This window comes from Rhinopithecus bieti, unplaced genomic scaffold, assembly GCF_001698545.2.
Source record: "Rhinopithecus bieti isolate Rb0 unplaced genomic scaffold, ASM169854v2 scaffold_31446, whole genome shotgun sequence".
NCBI classification, from domain to species: Eukaryota; Metazoa; Chordata; class Mammalia; order Primates; family Cercopithecidae; genus Rhinopithecus; species Rhinopithecus bieti.
Window position 1 is genome coordinate 1,246,373 of NW_016813612.1, and position 19,547 is coordinate 1,265,919.

The following is a 19,547-nucleotide window of genomic DNA, read 5'->3' on the forward strand; positions in this document are numbered from 1 at the left end:
CTGCTCGCTTCTTGCTAACACCAGGCTCCCCTGCCACCTCCTTCAGGGAAAGTGATTTGACCTCCTAGTTGCACATGTTCAGTACTTTGCTATCCTGTGTTGATGACAGACCTGTTGTTAGTTGGTTTCCTTCACATTTTGTGTAAACCATAGCATGTATGTAAAATACGGACTTTGCCAATAAACATGTTATTACAGGCACCAATTGGTGTTAAATTGGCCATTTTTTTCACTTACTTTATTATACATTTACTTCTTATAGACATCAACTGGCATTATTTTGACCTGTTTTTCCACTTGATTTCTGCATATTTGGTTGTTTTAGTGCAAGTATGCTTTTCCCTAGGTATTCATGGTCAAACTTACCCCTCGGTGTTTTACTTTGTTTCTTCACATATTTCCTATACTTTATTTTTAAATCTCTTTAGGAGAAGAAGCTCAGTTACAATCTACATTTTTGTGGAGTATTGCCCCTTTGCTTTATATTTCTCCTGTTACTTTTTTAACTAGCTTTGATACTTATCCTTCACCAACATAATGTTTTTCTCTTTGATATTGACTACTTGATATTTTGTGTTTATCACTGTCCACTTACCTAACATCTTCTGACATCTGTAAGATTTTCTTCCCTTAGAGTGAGTCATAGTGAGCCATAGAGAGCCCTACTGTGGGTAGAGAAGCTTATTCTGCTTTGCCACCTGAGGCACACAGACACGTGATAATAAAAATAGCATAGAATGAGGCTGCAGAGCCCTGCACAGAGGAAAGCACTGTTGGATAAGTGGCCATAACCAACATGACATAACTTGCAATAGTGCCCACACACTACTAATTGATAAAACTCAGTGTGGTTTTCATGGGAAGAGGCAGGCCTACTCTGTGCAGCTGCTGCTGAAAGACTAAGGAAAAAGTTCAATTTACAAACAACCCTTAGCATCACTAGAAACCCTGATTCTCTCCAAAAGGCTTGCATTATTTTCTAGCAAATGAACCACATTTCACGGAGATCTTTGATAGTGTGATAATATCCTGTGACACTCCCTTCTGACTGTTTTGTCTCCTTATAGAAAAAAACAACACCCTGCATTTTCAAACTGTTGGTTATAAACTCTTAAATGTTGACCTCACATAATTGGGGTTCATCAATACACAGTCTTTTCAGTAAACAATGTGAGAAATTCAGGTGCGTTTTTCAGGCAATTTTATTTCATCTTCTTTTTTGCATCCTATGGACTTACGACTCTCTGATGCCCTAATGAAACCTTGCTTTCTCTCAACATCTAGAATTCACAGACTAATTCTGATTTTTTATTCCCTAGCTCGAGGTATGGAATCAACTATTCTTCCAACAGGCAGTGGTTTCTCTTTTCAGATAATTGTTTTAGAAGCCACAGGCACTAGGTCTACAAATGAGCTTGTTCCACATTCCAACTAGAATTTGTCAGGATGACAGCAAAAATATCCAAGAGCATAAATCACTGTAGGGACAGAACAGATAAAGTCTCCTTTTAAAAAATGTCCGTGGGTTCTTATTGACACATCTAATTTACCTCTATTTTAATAGGTTCTTTTGCCTTACTCTAATAAAAGTTTATAAATCCATTTTCAACTTCTGAGCAACTAATTTTTCTTGTTTTCATTTTCATTAATGTTAACAATCACAGAAAGACGTATATTGTCATACCAAATCACAAGTCTAAATTTCAATGCCACCACCCCAAAATTCAGGCAGCTCATATCTTCTCTTCTTTCTTGACCATCCTGAAACCGGCTTTACAGTGTGCAGATCCCATCAATTCTTTGGCCAGCATCACGTTAGCACCAATATCTGAAAAGAAGGAAGCCCCAGCCTCCATCTAGGTGAACACCAAAGAAACTAAGAGCTCAGAACTCTCAGTATGATACATAGATACGCTGTTTGCTTAATAAAAGATAATAACAGGCCAGGTGCGGTGGCTCACGCCTGTAATCCCAGCACTTTGGGAGGCCCAGGTGGGTAGATCACCTGAGGTCAGGAGTTCAAGACCAGCCTGACCAACATGGTGAAACCCCGTCTCCACTAAAAATACAAAAAATTGTCTGGGCATGGTGGTGGGCGCCTGTAATCCCGGCTACTCGGGAGGCTGAGGCAGGAGAATCACTTGATCCCAGAAGGTGAAGGTTACAGTGAGCCAAGATTACAGTGAGCTGAGATCATGCGCCATTGCACTCCAGCCTGGGCAACAAGAGCAAAACTCTGTCTCAAAAAAAAAAAAAAAAAAAGGAAAAAAAAAAGAAAAGATAATAAAAGGTGAATCTAGACAAATACTACTTTTCAATGTTTCAAAAATATTATCTGTCAATTTTCTCCATTTGAGCTCCCCAATTTGAATTTAGTTTGTATTCCCTTTATATTTTTTCTGTTACTAGTGCCTTTGTATATTTATGGAGTGCAAATTTTAGTAGTAAACTGTAGCTTCACAGAGGTCCATGGATATATACAGTGGTGCACTGGCACCAGCCTGTGCCAGTTGACGAGAGTCAATTGTGTGCTTCTCTTCCCAATTCTGCATCAAATTTACCAATTCGAAGATAAATGGTAAACTCCAGAGAATCATGTTCATAGCTTGAAATCCACACTGTGGCCGGGGCGTGGTGGCTCATGCCTGTAATCTCCAGCACTTTGGGAGGCTGAGGTGGGTGGATTACCTGAGGTCCAGAGTTCGAGACCAGCCTGGCCAACATGGTGAAACCCTATCTCTACTAAAAATACACAATTAGCCAGGCATGGTGGTGGGCACCTGCAATCCCAGCTACTTGGGAGGCTGAGGCAGGAGAATTGCCCAGGAGGTGGAGATTGCAATGAGCCAAGGTCACACCATTACACTCCAGTCTGAGTAACAAGAGTGAAACTCCATCTCAAAAAAAAAAAAAAAAAAAAAAAGAAAGAAAGAAAAGAAAAGAAAAGAAAAGAAATCTGCATTGTGGAAATATTTACACCATGGAAATTAGCATTCTCTATAAATTAGGCCTTTTTACCCAGAGACCCAGTTGTTGGGTATTTATGAGGATAACTTCTTTTTCCCAAAATTTTTCCCAAAACCAGTCAAAACATCAGAACATAAAATCAGTTAACATCCAGAATTATCAGTCATATGCCATATATTATGGTTGAGAATTCCCACTCAAGAAGTTTACACAGAGTAGCTTTTGGAGCTTTATGTAATTTTTGCAGTATTTACTGGTAGTGCTCCTCAAAACCAATCATTAAAAGACAAAAAATATAACTGGATTATAGCACCTTTTAGTTATAATATCCAAGGCACATTACATTTAGCTATCCACCCATTTCAAGTAATTATCAGATAGTTTTGATTCATCCCCAGAAGGTTTTATTTCCACAACAGACAAACAGAGAATTCAGTATTTTCTTGTTATTAACATTTCTGAGCTAATATCTAACTTTTCGCATGAATTAATATGCACTATACTCTCACCTCCACAATCATTCCACAGCAAATGTGTGTCTTCTGGATGATGTGGAAGAGAGAGCCCAGCAAGCGCTATGGGCCTGGCTTTGCCAAAATCTAAAACAAGCCAAAAGGATATTAAATTTCTTATTTGGTGTGGGTTGGGCTGGGCCAGTAATTTGCTCTCACTTACAGTGGTCTGTTGTATGTTTCGCCACCACCACCACCCTGCACCTCACCATGTTATTCTCAGGAATGTAATGGCCTCAGATACCCCATCATTGGAAACGCTTCATAGTAGAGGTTACCATTTTGTTGTTTATTTAGCACCTGAATTTAGGCAAGAGAAATATTTCTACCTGAAGATTCCATGTAGTCAAATTTCCCTGCCTTTTTATTGGAATTTCCACAGAGACCCATGGTCTCCCCAAGTGAGGAAGCCAGGGCACTCAGCCCTCACCCTCCAGCTGCCTTGGGACAGTACTTGCCTGATTCCTCTTTCTGGGGGCATGGCACTCTGAGCTGTATCTCATCTGGATCTATCACTCTTCCTCCCTATTCTGTGGCATTCTCTCTCATCCTAGCCCTATACCCTGAACAAGACTTCGTCTGACATTGCCCCCATATTTTTACTTGCCTCTTAAACTTGGCTAGGAATGGTTGTGCCCACTCAAGGACACAGAACCCTGGCCTTGTTGGATCTTTGGGCATCTGACTGTGCTTGGCCACACCAGCTCCTAGCACAAGACTGTTCCTGATGCTCTTTCTTTCCTCTAATCTAACTTTCCCTCTACCCTAGTACTGTCCATTTTACATCCCTCCACATTCTGCAACATTCTATTTTCTTCTTCATTTTGCTACCTATTACTAAAGGAAGGTTTGGGTAGAAGGATGTATTTCAACTCTTCCCCATTTTTCCCCATGTCAGAAATCATCAGAAGCCACAAGAACAAGCCCAGATCCAAAATTGAACCCAAACAAGTATTTTTGTTTTCTAAGACATATAACCTTGAAGATACCCCCAGGCTTTTCAACTATCTTTCACCTATCTCTTCAAACACATATGTCCACCTAATATTGTTAGCCATTTGTATATAGCTTTTAATTTCTGTTACGTCTTCAAATCAGGAATTATTTAAAAAATTTTTTTCCAAAAGGATAGTTTTATTTTTGGAATACCCTTTTACTTTTGTCATTTTATTGTATTGCATTATAAGGAAAGTGTGAGACCTTATGGCTTCTGCTTATTGGGCAATATGCAATATAATATTGTGTGTTGTTAAAATTTATGCATAGTACATTATATTACATTTGCCATCTACTATTCACTTTTTATGTTCCTCATTTTGTCCTCTAAATTTATCTATCTAAGGTGTGTATATCTGATTTGTTTTAACTTCTACTTAAGATTTTTATTTATGAATATACCACAGATGATTCACTCATTCTATTGGTGGACATTTTGGTAATTTCTTTTTATCTCTCTCCTCTTTTCAATGCCAAACAATGATTCATTGAACAGATTTGCGTGTACCTACTTTTTCTATGAATTCAAGTTTTCTCTAGGATGGGTGCCTAAAATCATAATTGCTTGATCACAAGTTATACAATTTTCTGCTTTGCTAGTATCCCCAGATTGCAAGCCAAAGGTGTCATAATAGTTTATAAATTCTCATCAGTAGCTTACGAGAATTTTCCCCACATCTTTGCCAATACTTGATTTTTTTTTTTATTTTTGCCACTTTGATGGTTGTGCAACATCTTTTTGGTTTTTTTTCTGCATGTCCCTGAAGAAAGACATGTATCTTCAGATTGAAGAAACTTGAGTCCTGAACAGAATAAATAAAAATAAATCTGTACTTAGTGACTTTATAGTGAAACTTCAGAACACCAAAGACAAAGAAGAAAATCTTAAAAGCAACAACAAGAAAACACAATTTACTTACCATGGAAGGATAAGCAGACTGACAGCAGATCTCTCCGTGGCAATTACAGAGGTCAGAAGACAATGGGATGACATCTTCAAAGTGCTAATGGACAGGAAAACCTGTCAAACTACAATTCTATATGCAGCTGTTCAACCCAGTTATTCTCCCAGTGGTTGTATCTGTGCATCCCCGATTGGCCTCCCTCCTTTCTTCACAAATAGATACTGCTCCTTGACCAAGAGGGTGAGACGTGTCTGAAGGGTGGCAATCCCAGGCCCTCCCTCACTTTATGATATTCCCTCAGAAAACATATTTTCATCTAGGTATGCTAAACCTTTAGATTATAATTTTTTCTTAGCCATCAGGACTCGGCAGGGATAAATTAAAACTTTTATTTCCCTTGGTTTGTACAATTGCACTGTGGGGAAGGTAAGTCAGTCATTAATTAAGAAACTGAGGCACAGATGGGTTAAATGACTTTCCCAAGCTCATACAGCTAGTGAGAAATAAAACCATGTATCAGCCCAGTTTTTGGTACATAACTCCATGTCCTTTCCAAGATTGCAGTGTTCTTGCCCGTTTTCCTGACACTTTCTTTGAGCCAGTATTCTCAAAATGCCAACAACTGGAAGGTGTATTAATTTACTAAATTTGCTCTTATGGGAAGGTATTAAAATTTAGCAAAATCGTCAAGATTTAGGCCATAGGTTAAGAAGAAATATCAAGAAATTGAGTGTATGTTTACAAATCAGATGATTTCTTTTAAAAATCAAGATATATATCAGATTAAACTGAGAGGCAAATATACTCCAATGAAATCTTACTTTATAAATATTAACTGTAGATAAGCCTATATAGAAATACCCATGGAAATACTGCTCAGGACAGAGGAAAAATGATTTGTAACATCCAAGGATTTTTGATTAGTTGATTATTGTCTTGGGAAAGCCAATTTTTTGTTAGCTTAAGTAGGACCAAGCACCTTGATCGTGAGAGTTACTCTGTGGAATGGTGGCAAGGGTTCTTGTGGAAGATCTGACATTGTGTCATCTACTTCTAGATACTCTGAATAATGGAGGCAAAGGACTGCAGTGCATCCAAAATTCACTGGTCACAGAGGAAGAATCTGCCCATTTCTTTTGCTCTAAACGGATGGCATTAGTTTGCTCTTGGTCCTAGGCTAGCACAGGGTCTCTGGCTGCAGCCCTTCAAGTGCTTTATTCCCCACTAGGAAGAAAGTCATATTTTTGCCTAAATCACAGATGTAATTATTGAATAACTGGTTGAGCTGGAGGGCAAAACCAACCTGAAAGTTTTAGGAAAGGGGTCAGCAACTTACTGCAAATCTTACAGTATATGGAACCTTTCGTGTAAAAGTTGATACTGTGTGCATCTTAAGAAAGAGAATGAGATATTTGATAATAATTATGTTTCTTACTATTATAATTATCTTTTTAAAATGAATTACAAAAATGGACATTTCTAGGCAAAGTCTGTGTATTGTAGCAGAGTAGAAAGTAAACCAAGTCCATACTCGGCCAAATCAATAGCATGGTGGCTTAAAAAAGTAGATCAGAGGGGGATTGAAGGCCATGCTTTCAAAACTGTTTCCATACATTCCAGACAACAACAGTTGTCCATATCAAATAATTGGGGGGATAAATGAGGGACAACATCAAGGTGTAAAGTCATGGTTCTTGCTCTTATGAGTTTTACAATCTAGTGGTGGAGACAAGTAATAATCAAGTATACACATGAGTATAAGAGCAAATGCAAATAGTGAACAGTGCTATGAACATGTGAATAAGCAACTTTTTTTGTTTTACCATATGAGCGCTATCTACATGCAAGCTTTATACTTACTACTTAATGTGTTTTTTTAAAAAAATTGTCTTCACATGTAAAATGAAGCTTAGAGACCGTCAGTCCCTTGTCCAAGGTCACACAAGTAATAACCTTCAAACAGGAACTCCACCACAGGGATGTCTGTTTCCAGGTTCCTCTCTCTGAACTACCTTACATACATACGGAGAAGCAATATCTGCTGTGGTCAACTCCAATTTCTGGTGAGAATGTGAGAGCTAGCCTGGTTCCATACCCTTAGTCCAGACCCGTTCTCCTCCCATACCCACTCACCACCACAAGACCATCAACCAATTAAAATGAGCACTTGTCAACACAGGTTATGTGCAATGTACCTGTGATTCTTGGCATCAAGCCCCACGTGGGTGGAAAAGATGGTAGCATAAGAGGAGAAGATGGTATTATACACTTAGGTGTGCTCACCTGTCCTCTGAGGTAGTTGCATAGTTTTGGCATCAAAAGTTATGGTTTGGACCCTCTGTTTTTTAGTTGGAATTTTCATTTTTGAGTCTTTACATACTCAGTAAAACCATAGATGACTTCATCTTTAATACTGTTTCATTATTTACTCAGTCAGCAAATATTGACCCTGTTGGCCAGCAACACTTGTGATGAACGGAGTTGCCCATGAACTTAGGAGCAGACACTTTCATTTTTATCTTTTAAATATATTACAAATATAAAAGTGTTTAATGCTGCAGGGTTCCATGAAAGGTGGGCTCCAAAAGAAAAAGCATTAAGAGTGAAGAGCAAAAGTTGGTTAGTCCCTTAAAAAATTTTAAACAGGGGGCTCAGATTTTAAGACAAAATAAATTTTATATTCACATACACACACAAGCCTGATTTTTCCCCTGTATAAATAATGTCCTGGTATAACCAAGCTGGCTATTGCATTCCCTGTATGAGACAGTTGCTATATAACATTGTTCTAAATTAGTTATATCCTAATGGTGGCTTAAATGTTTAGAATATGCAGCTGCCTGGCCAGGCATTGTGGCTCACGCCTGTAATCCCAGCACTTTGGGAGGCTGAGGTGGGAGGATTAACTTGAGGCCAGGAGTTCAAGGTGAGGCTGGCTAACATGGTGAATCCCTGTCTCTACTAAAAATACAAAAAATTAGCTGGATGTGGTGGCGCATGCCCATAATCCCAGCTACTTGGGAGCTGAGGTACGAGAATTGCTTGAGCCTGGGAGGCAGAGGTTGCAGTGAGCCGAGATTGTGCCACTGCACTCCAGCCTGAGCAACAGAGCAAGACTCTGTCTAAATAATAATAATAATAATATAGAGCTGCCTTAAGAAGCAGCTTTATAAAGCTTGTTGGGTAAGATATGTACACTAAAGTTTTTTCATTTTCACAGATACTTGAGTTTTACAAGTCAGAAGGGAGAAGAAATTAGAGTGAATTGCCAGCCAAACCTCTTGCATGCGCAAGGACCAGCCTGAGGTTTACTGTATCAGGAACCATGACCTCCTGTCAGCGTGATTTTCAGCAAGGAGACATAGGGAATTGAAGGGAGGAAAACTACCTCTCCCAAAACACAACAAGTAGCAGAAAGAAGAAAGCTACAAAAGTAAAAGGGAAGATCAATCTCTTTTCCTTTCTTCCTCTCTCCTCTCTTTCTCTTCTCTCTCTCTCTCTCTCTCTATCTCTCTCTCTCTCTCACACACACACACACACACACTTACATGAACACATTTGGTACTTTGGTACCAGATGCTCCCTCCTCCTTCTCTGGACTGCAGAAATTCTCTTAGTAGGACCCCAAGAGCTCACCAAAATGAAACTTAGACCAGAAGAGGAAAAGTGTCACATGAGAAGCTGTGTTCAAACATTGACTGAGGACTTTTGAAGACTTAAAACAATGCAAGTAATAGTAAGTTAAAATTGTAGGTGAACACAAGTTAAGGAAGCAGATTCAGCAGTGATAGGACTAGTCCAACGTAATCTAATGTAACTGTGTCACCAGGCCATGTGGGAATTAGAGAGACTTGGAGACAGAATGCACCTGGCTGTGGGTCAGCACCATTATCAGGGCTCATTGCTGGTGGCTTGATGGTGGGAAACTGCATAAATCAGAGCAGGACTGGTTTGGGAAAAATCAGAGTCAGCAGCCAGGGACAAGAACTGGAAAGAAAAAGCAGTGAAGTATAAAGTCCAGAGCAATAAAAATATAGAAAGGTTGTTAAGTAGCTCCGCTACAAATCTATCAACCAAGATCTTCTATACATTTAAGTTAAAAAAAAAAACAAACAGATATTGTGATCAGAGATGTAGGCATTGAGGTGAAGAAAGAAATGGAAGACAGGAGTTAGAAGAAAAGAGGTGGCAGTACAGATTGTTTGGAGGGGCATGGGGAGGCTACAGTAAATAGAAGGCTGTGGTCTCTTTCTGCCCCTAACAGCTCCTGCCCCACCCCCTACCTACTGAGGCAGTGAGCAAATCAGATGAGATCTCAAGTCTCAGAAAGAAGCTGTGGTTTAGGAAAATAATGCAGTTGCAGTTATGAATAAATATACTAGACAGCTGAAAGCAGTTGATCTTTGAGCCAGAGGAGAACATGCACAAAAAAGGAAATGAACTAGACGATCTGAAAATTAAGAGTTAACTGGCAGATTACCATGGTAAGAAGATGAAAAGTTAGGGTCATCAGACAATGCAAAAATCCACATTAACAAGAATTGGAAAAAAAAAAAAAGATGCCATTTCTATTCTAAGCCAAATAATGAAGTGTCAGCAAGGCATCAGCTGGAAGAAAAAAATTTTAACTTGGAAAATGATTTCTTAACTGCTGCCAGCCAAAGCTCTAGTTGAAAATACATGCAAAATCTTGCAGCTGGCAATAGAGATCCTTATTGATCTCCCTGAGCAGAAAACTAAGGCTTTGCTAAAGGATCTGACTCAGAAAGTTCATAAGCCCTAAGAGAAAGAACAGAAGCTGTCAGCTATAGGAGAAAGGATGTTCACAAAGAATTCAAGAAATGCAGGGTGAATTATAATAAAAACAGATTATGTAAAATCTGTTGAATCTCCATGAGAACAAAACAGGGCAGGATACCAGGCTTTTCTTCTTCCTGCATCGAGATTTCTTTCTGGAAAGAATAGAGATGCTGCCTTCTTAAGACAAAAATTACAGGTAGCAAACCCAAAGGTTGATGTGCTTAAGAGATTAGAGAAATAAAATCAAATCCAGGAAGATCCACTAAATAACTTCCATCAATAAGAGGTCCTAGAAGCCAGCCTAGGGCTTCTAGCCTGGGGCATCCCATAGCATGCCCTTGTGAGTGCTGAGGTGCTCTAATCCCCACTATGCCATCCACCTGTTCTTGTTAGGAAAGAGGTCTGCCTAGCAGTGACTTGTTTGTGAATGGACTTCCACCTTGGAAGAAAAGGATATATAAGGTGTAAAGAAAAACTTTACCCTCTGATCTGCATGTAAACATGATTGAATTAATAAATAATCAGAATGTCTATTAAGTCCCATTTCCTCTGAATGACAGACTACCCAACTCTCCTTGACGGTGGATGCAATAGGATTATCTCCATTGCATCATTAGTCAGGTAGAACTGCCTGGAGGTAGCATGGGCCACCACCTGGGCCAGGGAATTATTTTCATTGTATTTCAGAGACAGAGACACTCTAATATTGAACCTGGTATGGTTTCATTAATAGAGAATGGCCCAAGAGCTCTTTCTTTCTGCATGAAGGGTAGATTTGGTTAATGCTGATGTAAATAACTTCCCACCTTTATCAGAAATACGCATCATTAACTCACTGCAGAAAGGACTTCCACCACCATCAGTTACCGTCTCAAACAGGGACCCAGACTTTCTTCCTCACCCTTTCTTCCTAGTGATTTTAAACCTCCTAACTAAAAGACCAACATCCCTGCTGAAGGAACTTTAGAAACTTATACCCTCTTGCTCCAAAAGAAAACTTTCTTTCTAGACCCCAGTAACTTGGCATTATTTACCTTTCCCTCTACAAAATCCTTGCACCTTTTAGGTTCTAGAGAGGGGCCCACCAGTCTCTCCAGACACTACTACTGGGTCCCACAGATCCCCAGCCTCAGGTAATGAATTGACTCTTAAGAGAGTGCATATGCTTCACAACCCAATATGAATGCTGGTAATTAGACTTAATACTTTTTTAGAACTTAGTTTTATTAAGAGATCTTTTTGAGCCAAATCATCAAAATCTGATAGATAACTGATTTGCTATGACGTCAGGCCACTACTTAAGCTGTAGCTTCCTGTTTTCTCTACTCTCCTCAAACCTATTTTACATTTACCAATGTCGTTTATATGTCAATGTAGCTTATGCAACAGAAATGGATTTTAGGGCCATGTAAAATATAATACTTTTACATAAATTTGTTTAAAACTGAAAATATAGGAATAATTATCAGGACTATTTCCTAATCTGTGTTCTTTTGCTCATCTGCATTTTGGTTAACCCAGTCAGTTGATCAAAGTCAAAGCACTGAACTTGGTGATAGGTAAATTGTTGCCTAAGAGGAAATGAGTAGTCACTGAAATACCAGTCAATTAAACCCAAACCTGTGATGTCAAAGAGTACACTCTTGAATTCAGTAAACCGTTTAGAAAAATCACTAACATGAGGATTCTACCAATATTTGTTGCATTCGTGAAAATGTAGTCAGACTCTTTTGTTCCAGTAAAAATCCTTCATCTCTATGAAGTTAGGAGTCAGCATAGACACTAAACACTACTTTTGTTGATGTGAAGGTGTGGCCTGGAGTTCTGCTGGCTCCACCTTCCTCTTATCTCATACAGTGGGATCTCCAAGAACGCTAGGGTACTCTAAACCAATCTCTGTTTAGAAAATTCTAGGTTGCCGCATCATGGTAGTAAGGTAAAGGTCATGGTTTCAGTGGCCATGGGGGTCATGAAAATCTCTCTCATTTCCCATTTACAAACATAAAGCATCCTGTGATGTAAGGTGAATGCGTAGTTGATGTTCAATAAGAAGTCATTTTATCACTTGCCTTACCCAACGGTTCCTGCAAGTGTATACCTCTACTACAATAGAAAGAGTGAGTATGCAAATTCTCTCCAAGTAACAACTGCACACCCTACTCTTGGGTCGACAGTATCATCTTTTTCCACTAAGGACACTTCATCTTACTCAGGCAGAGATACTAAGTACCTGGTAATGGTGTTATTAACTGGACAGAGACGTATGTGATGGAGTCAGGCAGGAAGGCCTCCCAGGGCCCTTCCAGCCCTAAGTTTCCACATTCTCTGGTGTAAGAACAGCAGCCTAGACGGACAGGGAACAAATTACTGTCTCAGAGTACAAGTCCATCTCCCTGTAATCTGGTGGAATTTTTGCAGCTTCCCTTCGTCAAAGTTTCCCCGTGAATCTTTATTCGCTGGGAAGATTAGACTCTGCATTTTTTTTTTCCTCCAACTCTTATTTCTCCCACCTGCAACCATATGAGCCTCAAGTTTAGATCTGGAATTTAGATCTAAATATGAAGTTGTAGGCAAAAATGTAGTGGCAAAATGTTATCTTGAATTTTAAATAAATAAATAAAAATATAAATTCATCTGGAGAAAGAATCATATAGATCATTTCAAAGATGTGAGTTGAAATGATTTCTTTATAACTCTCTCTCCCATCCTCATGCCTCTGACCCCAACACCATCACCCACATTGTGAACAGGCCATCTTTGCAGAGGAAATCAAAACCACAAGCAGAAACTGCCTCAAGGTCCTGCTACTAAGTCTGCAGATCCACCATAATCTACACTCTCCTTTTCTCCTTCCCTCTTTTCCAGTGAAAAGGCACCCCTGCTCCATGCCTGATCCTCTCACCTGAGTCTGATTTGGCCCCCTCAACTCCTCAGTTGCTGGCTCCATCAGTGATCCACTCCTCCTCCTTCACACACCCACTCTGCCGCTGCCCTCCCAGCAGCACTTTTACATGCTCAGGTGCCTCCTCAGTAAGTGCAACACTCCAGCCCCTGCCCTATTCCTCTGCCTTCCTTCATGGTCAAGCCTAGTGGAGAGGATTGCATCTACAATTGCAAATTCCTGTTCCTCGCCTCCCATTTACTTCACACAGAGAGTGCCTTACACTGTCACCAACAGCTCCTTGCTGCTAAATACAATAGACACCTTTGACTTCTTAAAAATATCTGAACTTTTGAAAAAATATTCCTATAAAAAACAACAAACAAACATTCATTCTGTCAACAAGTGTTTATTGAGTTCTTACTAGTGCCAGGAACATGGTGGGGAGGGGGGAACTGGAGCAAGTCAACAGATGTTGGCAATCATGGAGTTTACATTAGGAGGGGAAAAGAGCCAAGCATTAAACAAGTAAATAAATGAACAGAATAGTTCCAGAGGGTGATAAGTGCTATGAAGACAACAAAACTTAGAGTGATCAAATAGAGTAACTATGGAAACAGCACCAAGTTTTCAAGGGAAGCACCTCTGAGATGATATTTGAGCAGAAGGCACCTGGCCAAGATCTTGGACCAGAGTATCACATGTGGAGTGAACAGCAAGAACAGAGTTCCAAGGTAGGCACAAGCACTGAGAATATATCACAACATACCGTTTATATGTACAAAAAGAAAGAACAGAAAGAAGGCAAGAAAGTGTAGTCTTGTTGGGTAGGAAAAGAGCTTCTGAATCAAAAGCAGAGTGAACCAAGCCTGGAAGAACAATGAGCCTTGTCCCTGTGGGCTACGGCATGGCCTCTTCTCCCTTCCACTGGCCTCCTAGGTAGAAAAGCACTGGAGAGATTGGGGAGGAGAATGCAGAAGGATTCATTGCCTGCATCTTTTCACTCTCCAATCCCGACTTTGGGAGCCAATAAACAATGTAGCTAAGTTTGGGCCCAAAACAAGCCAGGAAGACTCCCAGAGTAATCCCAGCTGGAATTTGAATAGAGATGGATTCACTCCAACCCCTCTTCTCCCACCATCCCAACTCTGGGTTGAATAGGGAAAGCAGTTCAAAAGGGGTTCCTGCAAGGCCACTGCTGAGAATACAGTGCAGCCCTAAGTCAAGACCAGGCCCCTGAAGGCGGCGTGTAGGTGTACAATCATCTCATGATCAGCTTCAGTGGTCAGGCTCCTCAGGGACTTGGAGAAGTCCCCAGTATTTGTGTGTGAGAGAGAAAGTGAGAGCCCATAGACATTCTCTGAAAGCTAAGTTTCCCGACACACACACACACACACACACACACAGACACACACACACACCAGTCCACAGGAGCACAAGGTGATCTAAGGATCCTCCACTTGACCCAGGGGAAAACTCCCTCCCCGCAGCATGTGTTTTTGTGTAGGGGATGTGGTAGATCCGGGTGGAGTGAGGATCGGGGTTAGTTCCTATGACCCTGACCAAGACCCCATACTAAAGATCAAAGTCCTCTGCAAGAGTTTTGGGCTACAGATAGTGGGAGAAAAACAGAGAGAAGAGATGGGAAGTCAATACCCAACCCTGTCCCATTATAATTGGGTTCAAACCCCCTCACATCAGGAAATGGCCTCCCACACAGGGAGAGAAATCTTGGACTGCTTAACCTCCTATAACTCACCCCTTTCCACACTTAACTCTCTTCTCCCCCAGGGCAAAGTTCCTCTCCTATTTTTCCTGATCTCACTCCACCATCAAATGAAAATGTGGAGAGGCCAGCCAGGGAAAGCACTGGGGGGACCAGGCCTCAGACTTTCCCAGGAATTAGCGGGTTAGATGTGGAAATAGGAACTCTGAGCACCACTTCTGGTGGTGAAGTGCCATAAGGCCATGAGCCTGTGTCCCGAGGTGGAGTAGGGTCGGGGGAAAGAGCCATGTATTTAGGATCACTTGGGAGAGGGGATGGGGGTAGGGCATTGTGGTTGAAGCCAGATAACATTCCCAAGGTCACACAATTTGAAAGCAGTCAATTCTAGAGTTGGAATCATTCAGATGGGCTGAGCAAGGCTCAAAGGCAGTGCCTTAGAGGACTTGCTCTCACCCCAGCTGGGCCAGGAGGAGATGTTCAAAAAGCCTCATGTAAGGTTGGAGACAGGGCCCTGAGGAGTAGGAGAGGGCTGCTTTTCATGCCTTTTCTCTCTGCTTCGACACAATTCGCTGGCTACAACTGACACATGGATTTAGACAACTCCTACACTCTCTAGGGATTTCTTTGCATCTCTGGATCATATGGCAGTCTAATATCTTACTCAGAAAATAACTTGGATCTTCCCCAGAGCCAATTATGGCTCTGACTGTGGGCTGGCACAGGGAACTAATTAAAGAAACCAAATGGCACAGAGAAAGAGAGAAACCCAGATAGAGATTAATTACAAAGGAGAAAGTCAAAAAGTAAAAGTTGAGCTCAGCAACAGGATGCCAGGGATAGAAGGGAATATTTGGAGGACAACATGTGGGTTGGCATTTGAGCCACCCTGACCCTGAGCCATGAAAGACCCTGGAGGCCTGTGCATATCCTGGAGAAGAAAGGACTGCAGGGGAAACAAAAAGAACTGTGCATTGAGCTCTGGAGCCTGCGAGTGCTGCTGGAACCCCCTGACTGGAGTACAACACACAGAGATAGCCCTGCTCACCTCCAGGCAGGCTGCCCTGAGGCCCCCAGGCCATGGGGACCATGAGCATCAGCAGTTGCCGCATCAGCAGGTGTTTGCCCCTGCATAATATTTGAAGCCAGATAACTTCATCCAAGGGTAGATGAGTTGTGAAGCAATGAGTCCAGGAGCCAAGGCCGTTCATTCACTTTAAACTCCTCCTTGTTCACTTCTTTTTTGGGGTCGGCCTGATCTTCCTTTTCAATCTGGTTTACAAAGAGAAAAAGAAAAACACATGACACAGGTAGGTGATGTATACTCTTTCTCTCTCTCTCTGTGCTCAGTTTATATAATTGTGGATTTTGAGACTACCTTTGAGGTTATTCTGCAAAATCCCTCTCTTTAATTTCTTAATTCTGGTAGTCTCTGGTCAAAAATTATATGATAATATTTTTTCTTGGCCTGAGTCTACGAACAATATTCTTTAAAAGTTCTATTTTATGTATGATAATTATTGCTTTTCTGGTTAATCATTGTAGATAATTTTGAAACATAGAAAAACACAAAGGAAATTAAAGTACACCCACTCCTGGAAAAAAAATTTACTACTTATAGACATAAAGATGTGAATATACATACATATACACATAGAGAATATGCACTTACAAAATTGTGAACATACTGTTTCCACTTTGATGGGGGAACAAATTGTGTTCAAGAAGGAGATAAACAACGTCCAATAAAGACATTAGACGTTATAAATGTGTGGCCCAGACAAGCATTGCCTGCAAGCTTACCCAACTGAAATGTTGTGTGATATCAGCTTTAATTTATTTAGACAGTAGAACTCTATGTGACTGCCTTTGAAATGAAGCTATGTCTAATAGTTTCAGCACATCATCAAAGTTCTTAGTTTAAAAAACAAATACACAAAAATCAAAATGCATGCATTAGGAATGTCACATAATTTTATTCTAGGGACAAAACTTATGAGGATCACAGCTTTTGTGTAATTTGGAAAGTTTTTAATATTAGAAATAAAATTTATATTCAGATATTAGCAATAGCATTTTGAAAATCCCAAATGATATATCAAGCTAGCAAAGCTGATACCTTTCCAACTGGATTGAGGATACCAGAAAAAAATAAACGCAGAAATATGTTATTAAAACTTGTGGAGTGAATTGTAGCCTGGAAGGTTGGAACACATCCCTTGAAATTTGAGGAAGGAATCTCTACACTTTCTGGATTGTCTGTATGACCTCCAGACATGTGGCCGCCTGAGTGTTTTCGAACTCCCCACAGATACTGCTGAATATAAAACCCAGGTGCTGAGACCAGCACAGAAGCCCACAGATCCCAGGCATCACCCTCAGCAAGTATCTCTGCAATCAGCCACTGTGGCATCCTAGGTAATATGAGCATCTAATTATCTAATGGGCACTTTACTAGCAATAGCAGCCACATTGATGGTAATGGGGATGAGCAGTTTATATAGCAACAGCCCCTGAATTCCAAATCAATCAGGAGAGGCAACTGAGTTGGAGATAATATGCTAGTAGTTAGGGTTAAATGACACAATGTATCCATTAAATAATTGTTCCAATAATATCCACTTACCTAATACTATAATATGATGAACTAATGAAGTAGATAATATCCTCATTTTACAGATGGGGAAAATGTGACTTAGAATAAGTAATTCAGACACAGGAAATCCACAGGCAGCAGAGCTCAGACTCAAACTTTTTCAATTCATGCCTTTTTTTTTCCATTTTGATTTCCAGTTGTTGGAATGATGCCAGAGCCCTTGCCCTTCTCACTGTGCCAGACTGACTACAAGTGTATTCATAGGGCTCATTCAGTCAATAACAGCAGCCAGGCCCAGAGTGAGGCCCTGGGCGAATGAATGTAAGATTCTCTGATCCTGACTTATGCACACTCCATCCAGCAAGGAAGATGGACAAGTAAGTGAACTGATCAGCAAAGATGTCCAAATTATAGCAGTGGAAGTATCAAGCGAGCTTACAGAAAGGGAGACCATCTGCTCAGCAAGAGGTGTGAAGGCTCTTAAGTCAGAGGGCTATGCCAGTACCCCTTACCATTGACAATAATGATGACTCTTTAGACTCTGCTTCCACAAAATATCCCCAAATTATTCACCCTGACAAACCCAAAACAGGAAAGTAACAGGTTACTAGTACACAAAAGTCATGTCCTATATAAAATGCTCTAGTCATCGTGTTGTGGCACAGCTTTGAAAGGTTGAAATTATAAAGACTGTGCCCACACAGCTGAATAGAGGAAACATAATTCATGGCCATGTAGGGTTTGAGAAGAAAGTGTCGTCAGTCTTTGGCCCACACATGGACAACTACCACATGACTGTTCTTCAAGATGTTAACTCCCTCCAAGACTGAGATTGTCCCCAAATGTGAACTGAAATTGAATCCACCTTGTAAATCCAATCCCTAGAGCTTTGGTAACCATCTCTCATAACCATTAAGATGACATCAGGCAATTTTGAACAATTACCACCATAGTAATTCTAATAGTATTTAGGACCTCTGTGATTCTTTACATCCAAAGAATGCTCATGCCAATTCTCTATCTTGATAATACAGTACATCAGTCAAGAGGCCATGAGGAAAGTTGAGCCATATTTTGAAATGAGGATATAAAGAAAGCACAGGAATAAACTAACAACCCAACCCAAGCACCTTGTGTTATTAGGCTTGGGCCTTCAGGCTGTAATCCCTTGTAATAAGCCAGAGAGCCAATTTGGCAAGAATTTAATCTTGTTAAAATATTTCTCTAAAAATTAAATGTTTTAAACAAAACAGCAGTTCAAAATGTAAAAAACAAAATAGGCATACAGACTGAAAAGAAAAATATCAAACGGTCTCTATTCAAAGACAACATAATTTGCAATATAGAAAACCCTAGAGTCTACCACAAAAAATCTAGAATAGGTAAGTTTAGCAAAATCACAGGATATATGATCAATATACAAAATTCAGTTATATTTTATATACTAGCAATGAACAATTAGAAATCAAAATTGAAAAGAATACTATTTGTGATATCACCAAAAGCATAAAATTTTAGGTATAAATCAAACAAAATATGTGCAAGATCTGTGTACTAGAAACTACAAAACAAAAAAAGACCTAATTAAATAGAGAGCTATACCATGTTCATGAATTATCAGACTCAATATTGTTATAGTTCTCCCCAAATTGATCTATAAGCTCAACACAATTCCTTTCAAAATCCTACCATAATATATTGTAGAACCTGACACACTGAAAATTTATATGAAAAAGTAAAAAAACTAGAATAATTTTTTACCAGAACAATTGTTTTAAATGAAGAATAATGTTGGAGAATTCACACTAACTGATTTCAATATGTACTACTAAGCTACAGTAATAAAGTATGATTTTGGTGAAAGATATATAAATTAATAGAAAAAAGTAGAAAGTCTAGAAATAAACCTATAAATATATGATCAACCGATTTTTGGCCAAATTGCACAGGTAATTCAGTGGAGAAACTTTTCAACAAATGATGCTGAACTGAAATAATTACAAAAAAAATTGAGCCATATGCAAACCATATACAAAAATTTGAACCTCAATTCATACTTCACACCATTACAAAAAAATTAACTTAAAATGGATAATACTGTAAAAGTAAAACCTAGAATTTAAAATTTCTACAAGAAAATATAGGAGAAGATCTTTGTGACCTTGAA

General features: G+C 39.7%; 1 protein-coding gene across 4 annotated transcripts in view; it reads right to left on the reverse strand.

The window, feature by feature from the left end:
• Positions 1–232: 232 nt before the first annotated feature.
• Positions 233–19,547, reverse strand: part of MOBP (myelin associated oligodendrocyte basic protein) — a 60,309-nt gene continuing 40,994 nt past the window's right edge. For 3 of the 4 annotated variants that reach the window (XR_001880798.1, XR_001880795.1, XR_001880796.1), the window contains 3 exons: positions 15,833–16,056; positions 5,396–5,479; positions 233–5,278 (listed from right to left, as the gene is read on the reverse strand). The gene's annotated coding sequence lies outside the window, so the exon portion shown is untranslated. Of the gene's footprint in view, positions 5,279–5,395; positions 5,480–13,931; positions 14,012–15,832; positions 16,057–19,547 lie in introns of those variants that run through there. The other variant, XR_001880797.1, reaches the window with a different exon arrangement.